The sequence below is a fragment of the Ursus arctos genome, unplaced genomic scaffold (assembly GCF_023065955.2).
Source record: "Ursus arctos isolate Adak ecotype North America unplaced genomic scaffold, UrsArc2.0 scaffold_9, whole genome shotgun sequence".
Lineage (NCBI taxonomy): Eukaryota > Metazoa > Chordata > Mammalia > Carnivora > Ursidae > Ursus > Ursus arctos.
Window position 1 is genome coordinate 33,610,439 of NW_026623111.1, and position 7,978 is coordinate 33,618,416.

General features: G+C 44.1%; 1 pseudogene; it reads right to left on the reverse strand.

Moving 5' to 3' along the window:
* Positions 1-281: 281 nt before the first annotated feature.
* LOC113262329 (TOM1-like protein 1) lies at positions 282-7,099 on the reverse strand (annotated as a pseudogene).
* Positions 7,100-7,978: the final 879 nt, after the last annotated feature.

Below are 7,978 nucleotides of genomic sequence, written 5' to 3' on the forward strand. Positions count from 1 at the left end.
CAAGGTCTACCTTTTTTTTTTTTTTTAAAGATTTCATTACTTATTTGAGAAAGAGAGAGCATGAGTGGGGTGAGGGGCAGAGGGAGAGGCAGACTCCCCGCTGAGCAGGGAGCCTGATACAGGGCTGGATCCCAGGACCCTGGGATCATGACCTGAGCTGAAGGCAGACGCTTAACTGACTGAGCCATCCAGGCACCCCAGGGTCTACCTTTTAGAGAACTGGCACCTCTAATGTAGTTAATGGGTCAGTCATCCACTTTCACCTCAATGGTCACTATGACTTAGAGCTCTTTGTGATGATAAACATCAATTTTTTAATACAGAGCTTCTGTAGTGACAGCAGGAGCTAAGGGATCAAACTCCATTATCTCGTAGTAATTGGGTGGCTGGAGATCATTCTTTGTCATTGTTGAGTGATTGCTGGGCAAGAATGACAGTCTCTGGCTTGACGGTGTTTCTGGAATGGTCTGTAGACTAACCGGCTACAGTAGTAACACTGCATTTGAATGTTCTGGAAAATTCTCATATGTAGGACTTCAGATGAGGTTTTGGCTGGTCCTTTGGGTAAACGAGGGTGTTTCTGTATTTACCGAGGCTAACAAATCCACCTGTGGGTGAAGACTAGGTTTTGAGTTGTTTGTCACAGCAGGACTTTAAGTCTGAAAGCTGAGCATTCATGGTACTGAGCTCTCCCAGAGTAGCCCCCATGCACTGAAGGGCTGAGACTTAGGAAGGAGATCACAGGATGGGACAGAAAGTTCACTGGTGCTATTGGCATCTTCCCTCTGGTTCTTATTTTGCTACAAAATCCTTTGTTGTTTTCAAGTAAAGCTCTCATATCCAAGGATAGCATTATTTAAATCCTCATTGGCTGGAATTAGCTCAACATTACATCTTCATTCTCCACTACCATGAGCAGGTCCACGATCCTGTCCTGCGTCTCCTGACCCATCTTACAAAGTTTCTGCAGTAGCTCTATTTCTTTGTGGCTTTCAGCCCCCGGAATACAGTGGGTCTGTATCAGTGTGGTGGACAGCACCCTCACATTCATTTTCACCATATCCAATTCCCTGTGCAGTTGTCCAAGCTGGTTTGGGAGCAATGTAACGGTAGAGCTCTGAGGAACAATTACCCAAAGAAGAGCTGTGCAGTAGGAGTCAATGAGACCCGAGCAGTCTCTTGTCTTGCTGATTCAGCCTCCACGTCTGAGGGAGGAAACTGAACACCTTTCTTAAGAAGGTCAAGGTACACTTCTTTCACTTCACTGACATCCGTACCTCCTGGGAAGCGCTGTGACCAAATCTTAATGAAATTTAAGATTCTGTTCTGAATGTCTAATGGCAAAATGTATCTTGGATTCAGCAGCTTAACTAGATTATCTTTAATGAATCCTTCTTCACAATCAGAGATTGGAAATATGGGCCACAGTCCTACATGCACAGGTCAATAAGTGACAAGACAAGTTGGATTTCTTTATGACTGGAGGTTTTTGGAAATCCTTTACTTCAAAGCTCTCATTGAACCTTTTTGCCCACCATGGGCAGTGTGATTTGTGTCAGACGTGTGCATGAACCGGCCCCAGTCTTCAGTCTGGTTGCTAACGTATGTAGCCTTTTTGTATCTTGGGGTGTTCTGTCCATCATTGGTAGGCTACAGATACGACATTGTTTCAGAGGCAGGATTCTGTTCATCCTATAGTCAGCGTCAGTCAACATAGATGGTCTTCGTAGAAGACTGCTTAGGGATCAAGCCACAGAAGACATCCCTGGGTGGGGGGGGGGGGAGTGGTTGGGAAGAAATGGAGAGTTAGAATCTTGTTCTTCAGCACGGGGCCCTACTTCCACAGAATGCCCATGAGTGGCCAGTTCCAAATGCATCAGATTATTTGTGTTCCAGACTTAAACTTGCAGATTTGAATTTTTCAAGTGTGCACTGCTATAGTTCTTTCATAGAAAGACGGCTCCTCCTGCTGGTCCTGGGGGTAGTACCTGGTTAGGAACTCTTTCTGCATTGGTTACAGTCCTGCAAGGCCTGCAGATGTAAGCTCCATGGGCCACCTGAGTCAGGCGATCTAGAAGTGCCTCTTGGGCTGGCGCAGAAATCAGGGTGCCAGAGCAGGGTATGAGTTCCCTCCTGTTGCTCCTGGTGAGCTGGAAGGGGTGGAGGGAGAGCAGGAGGATGGTGTTGCCAGCGGCCGTCCCTGGAGAGTATTTCAGCAGGCCCCCAAGATATTAGATTAGATGCCGGCCTCTCAGGCCACTGCTTTCGGACAAGCAAATATGCCTCCTTTCACCTGTTTTGACTAAAGGTGGTTAATCAGAAGTTTTATATTATCAGGGCTTACCCATCTTTGGAGGCTGTGCAACATCACCAGATCCTGGCTTGAGGATTAAAGGGCTTAGTCCTCTAGCTACTGAGAAGGTCGTTGGCTAATGTCTCTCTCTGGAAATTGCCACTTGGCGGAGAAAGAGCCTTCTGGCCTAAGGTTACCCCCCACCCTCCCCCAGTTGGGGACAGCCTTCATCCCATGGTACTGAAATATAAATGCCCTTCCCGGCCTCCTGGCTGGGGAGAACTTGGGAGGGCCATTCTTGCCCCGGACTTCCCTGTGGGGTTGGCTGAGACCTTGCTGTACCCGCTCCATAGCCCAGCTTCTCCCTCCGCCCTATCCCGCTTCCTTCCTTTTCTTCCATGGGTATTGAACCAAGGGCACTCCCAAATATGCCTCTGTACCTAGATCAGCATTTCAGAGTTCGCTTCCTGGGGAACACAACCTGTGAAACCAGGTCTCAGTGGGAGGTGAAAAAAAATAGTTCTCAGATCCTTATCATGTGAAAAAATACTTGAGATTTTCTGCCTTTGATCATTAAAAAGGAAAGAAAAAAATGACCCTTTTGGAAATTTGCTAGGTCTTTCTGTTGAACTAGACACTCTGCTGTGTATTGTTTCCCTTCATTTACTAACTTTCACCTTGGTTTTAATTTATCTCAAGATATGAATAGCCAAATCTACTTGAACCCATTTTGCAAGTGAAATTTGTTGCAGAATAGAAAATTACATGAGGAACTGGAAGGACAAGGCATTTGTTGGAACAGGAAATGCAGAACATTATAGCAGAATGGAGTACTTCTGGTAATGATGCATGGGGTTGAAATGATGTGAAAGGGAAATCATTTAACCATGTAAATTGAATGAAGGAGCATCCCATAAGAATGACCCCAGGCCCCAGTTTTCAGGAAAAGAAGATGGCAGGTATCGAAATGGGGTCACCCTGACACATGTGGCCTTGGGTCCATTGGTCCACTTGGGTTGGGGACCTGGTTTCATTCTCTGCTGGAGCAGGAATTCGTTTTCATCTCAACAGTCCTATTTCTCGGAGGGTAAAAAATAGGCCCATTTTATAATATACTGCACGATATCTCAGGGTAGGAGCTATATTAGGGAAGGAGCATTTTCACAACCACATTGGTGACTCCATTTGAACTGGAGTCTCAGTTAAAGGTTTCAGTAACAGGTTAAAACAGTTGCACTTGCTGGAGAAAAGGAAGAGGAGGAAGGGCTGCCACCGTTGTCACTTTTTTTTTTCTAATATTTCCTACCAAGCAACTGCTTTGGGATAATAACAAAATGATTTCACTATGGAGAAAATGCAGAGAAGAGACACTGGAGCCGTTTGATTGGCTAATAATGAACATAAAGGACTTCATGCTTGTTGAATGGCAGATTGAAATCCAGTGTGTATTCATGCAGATCTTATGGGGGTGGTATTGGATTGGACCACAAATTAGTGCTGGCATTAATGAGATGGAGGCAGTAAAATACAGAGAGTTCCAATAACCAGGATCTCTGATAAGGCCCGACTGAAAGCACCCAGACCTTTCAGACAAGTTCTGTGTGAGAGCAGAGCAATAAACAATAAAGAGACATTCGAAATGGGGGAAAACTGGGGATTATATAACGGACCGAAGTGGTGTTAGAACGCTTGGTTAAAATGACAGAGCACAGCTGAGTGACAAACATAGCCTTGCCTAGAATAATGATTTTGAGAAACAGACACTGTTTAGATGCTACTCAAATGATCTGAGAGAAAAATTATGCCTGTTTATTGTAGGGAAGTTGGTCTGAATGAGGAACTGCTCTGTGACAATACCACTACCACTACCCTTATCCTGATCCACCTTCTATGTACGTGTGTTGGGATTTATCGGTGATGATGCTCTTAACGTTGGTTATCTTGTTCTGTCCTCACAACGTTTGCACACTGATAGTTGAATACGTCTGTGCACCCAGTTAGCTTTGAAGTCCATGACTGCAGGAACTGGATCTTACTCATTCTGTGAAGCTTCTCCTCTTTTCCATTTAATTGTTCGTGAATCCTCCAAAGTAATTTGTTTCAAAGAACACTGCCAGGTGAAAAATCTCCCTTTGCCAGCATTTCCGGGATTATCTGGCATAGAGAACAAATGCTAATATGGCAAAATTATATTACATAAAGACATTAAGTTGATGAATGAACAGAAGACACCATGTACCATTAACGTGGGAGGCTTGCATTTGCACGGGAGGAATTCTTGGATAAACTCAGTCTGCAAAACTCATCCACACCTGCTGCAGGTGTATTCTCTTTCCCAGGCAGGCTAACAAGGTTTTGATGAGCACGTGTGCTCTTTATGGACCCTCCTGGCTTCCTAGAGCCCTGGCCGTAACTTTTCAGGAATTTGTCTCCACGTTGTCTCAGGTGAACCAGCTGGCGCTCTCCGGCTGGTGCCACCCATGCGTATTTGTTGCTCAACCTCCAGTCTTTTATTTCCTGAACCTCTAGCAAAGCCCTCGGTCCTAAAGTAGCAATGCCTGCTTTTTGTTCAAGGCACACACGATGGTTGCTGTGTTGCTATAGGGGACAGGATGAGTGGGAGAACTTACTTCATTTCCCTGGTGGTCACCATCTTGGATTTCTTTTCTTCCACATCCTCATTTTCCATATAACCTGAGTTATTTCAGTCTTTCAAGGGCCTCGTTGGGTATGCTGGCCTTTAACCTGCCTTTTTGTAATCTCTCTTTCTACTGAAGTTTGTTATGTGTTCAGCACAGAGCCTGACATACAGTGTATGCTTATTTAGTAGATATTGAAATGAATTGGACTCATTGAAATGAAAGAGGCACGTCTATATTCGTTGTATACATGAGAACAGTTAAACCAAGAAAAATCATATCTACAATCTTAGGTAAAAATTTACAGCTGAGGAGACCCTTAGAAATCAACTAAGCTTCTCTACCTCATCCCCATTGTTTGTTTTGACAAGAAAATTAAGTTAGAGGAAATTGACTTTCCCGGTATCTAGTAGTTAGTGGGTTGTTTAATAAAGGCTAGAACCCTGAGCCATGGTTAGTGTCTTTGTCCCCGTATGTTCTTCTCAAGGTTAAGGACAGTAGACATAGAGATCCTCTTGTGTGTATCATATTGATCTTAATTTCAATATCTTTCTGCCAGGCATGGCATGTCAGTGGTTTTTTATTTACATTCCTTGATGATTTCATGTCTTTCCATACCAGGAATTTAAGAAATGTCAGGGAAGGGGAAGCTGGAAGACTTCCTAAACTGGCTGTTATGGAATCAGAGAATCTTAAGGTCAGAAGAGGTTGTACAGGTTCCCTAGACCAGTCGTGCTCTAAAATTTGAATCTCCATCTACAACATTCTGACAGGCGGTAGGCCAGACTCTGTCAGAACATTCCCAGCCTCTCTCTTTGAGCATAGCTGACTCTTGGGATTTGACTGAAAGCCATCTTCCTGGAGCCTTTACGTGAGGACCCAGTCCACTCCTTTGGGTACCCTCAGAACAACTGAATTTCTAGTCCCCATGACAGTTCTTCCAATTTGGTTCGCCATGGTGTTTCTCTTTCTACATTATTTTTTTCCCACCAGTATTTCCCAGCCTTTTGAAATCCAAGACAGGTACTGAAGATGATATTTGCATAGCATCCTGGGGTGAACCCGAGGGCAATTAGGGATGTCTGTCTGAGGAGTGGTGAAAAACCATTACATTTTTTTCATTATAGTATACAATTATGAGCAGAAAATAAAATATAAAATATTAGGGAACATGTTAAATATTGAAATTGTGGAAAGTTTCCAAATAAAATCCTTTCAAAGGTTTGAAAATGAACCTTAGCTTGATTCCATGAACATAACCTTTAATACCAGGTTTTAGGTTTGAAGTGGCTACTTATAATTCCTGATCAAGACTTGTTAATGATGGGGCGCCTGGGTGGCTTAGTCAGTTAAGCATCTGCCTTCAGCTCAGGTCATGAGCTCAGGGTCCTGGGATCGGTCCTGGGATTGAGCCCTGCATCAGGCTCTCTGCTCAGCAGGGAGTCTGCTTTTCCCTCTCACTCTCCCTCTGTAATCTCTCTTTCAAATAAATAAATAAATAAAATAAAATAAAATAAAATAAAATAAAATAAAATAAAAGCCTTGTTAATGATGAATTCTTCAAATTCTCAATAGTTGTGATGGACAAGAAGCTGTGATCAAAAATTAAATACCATTTTTTCCAACCTATAAAAAACATATAGTAGTTGACATTACAATTAAAGACTCTAATAGCTCTCTCTTTACTTTCATTGACAAATAGAATGTTGACATTTCTAATGTTGGTGAGAAAGGACTTCTCATCCAATGGAACTTTTCATGTTAAGTATTTCAAAACACACTGAAGCTCTGTGTTGCAGAATGCATGTGCGTTGTTAGAGCCGACTCCCAGCAGTGTGGATGCCTCCTGGAGGGGACATCAGTACACACAGAGGGAAGTCGTTGTTCTAGGTGAAGAAAGAGACTCTGGACAGCACGAGTCACATCCACTGGAGCACCTGCCGGGCTCCTTCTCCTACTCCCCACTTGTAACCAGCTGCACTTAGGGTAACAGTGCTCTCCAGGTACCGAATAGGAACTCCTTCAGCAGCAGCATCTCCGCCCCACTCTCAGGTTGGGCAGCTGTGCTCTGCCCCTGGCTGCCAGGGTAGATGGGGAGGCGATAGATCTTCTTGTTTGTGCTCAGTCCATGCAGGCTGAGTAGCAGGTGCCAAGTGTCACTTTCCATGTCTTCCCCCGGGGGACTGAGAAAGGCATCCTGGCCCCACTGTGCTTGGACGGTGCTTGCACGGCACCTACCAGGGCTGCCTGGGCCAGAGCTGGCTGGCATGGGGTCTTTAGTTCTCTAGGTCCTGCTCAAGAGCTGAGTGACCCAGCTCCAGGGACAGATTTTAAACCATTCAGAGCATACCACAATGCCAAGGCACATGCACTGGGACGATCTTTTGGTTATTGCTTCCATGATGTGCTTTCAGGTTCTTTCATCATCACAGTCTTTGTCTGAGGCCCTGTCTGATTGATTTCTATTCTTTTCACAGCCTGATGCCCAGACCCGAACCCCAGGTACAGTCTAATCAGCAAAGGAGGACCCCAGGGATCATCACCTCTCTAGACACAGATACAGTGCTTCTAAGACACATTTCTGGCATCTACATCGTGCCCTCTTGTATTAAACTTCTTGGATATTTTAGCCTTTAAGTGGCTAAATTTGTCTGCACAAAAAAGCCTGCTCCCCTGGCCACAAATGATTAGGCCGGTAATTTTTGTTTGAGTTAAAGGCAAAACTTTGGTCAAATACAGGGAGACCAGCTGTCTCTGAGGCGACAAAACTCTGCCACATAGATGGTGGAATGTCTCCTTGGTTTGGTAAAGGAGGGTGAGTACAAATGCTAGTTAAATGAGGAGAAGACATTTTACTCTTGGTGAACTCAGAGAACCTTCTGTTGTTCCTTGACAAAGAGCATGGACATTTTTCTATAGGCAATGGCGGTTTGTGTGTTTGAGAATGCAAGTAGCCTAATCTAGTTGTGCACTTTTACTTTGCTTTGGATTAGGGTTTTTTTTCCCCATAATTTCTCTTCCTCTTTTTAAATAAACCAGTTATATT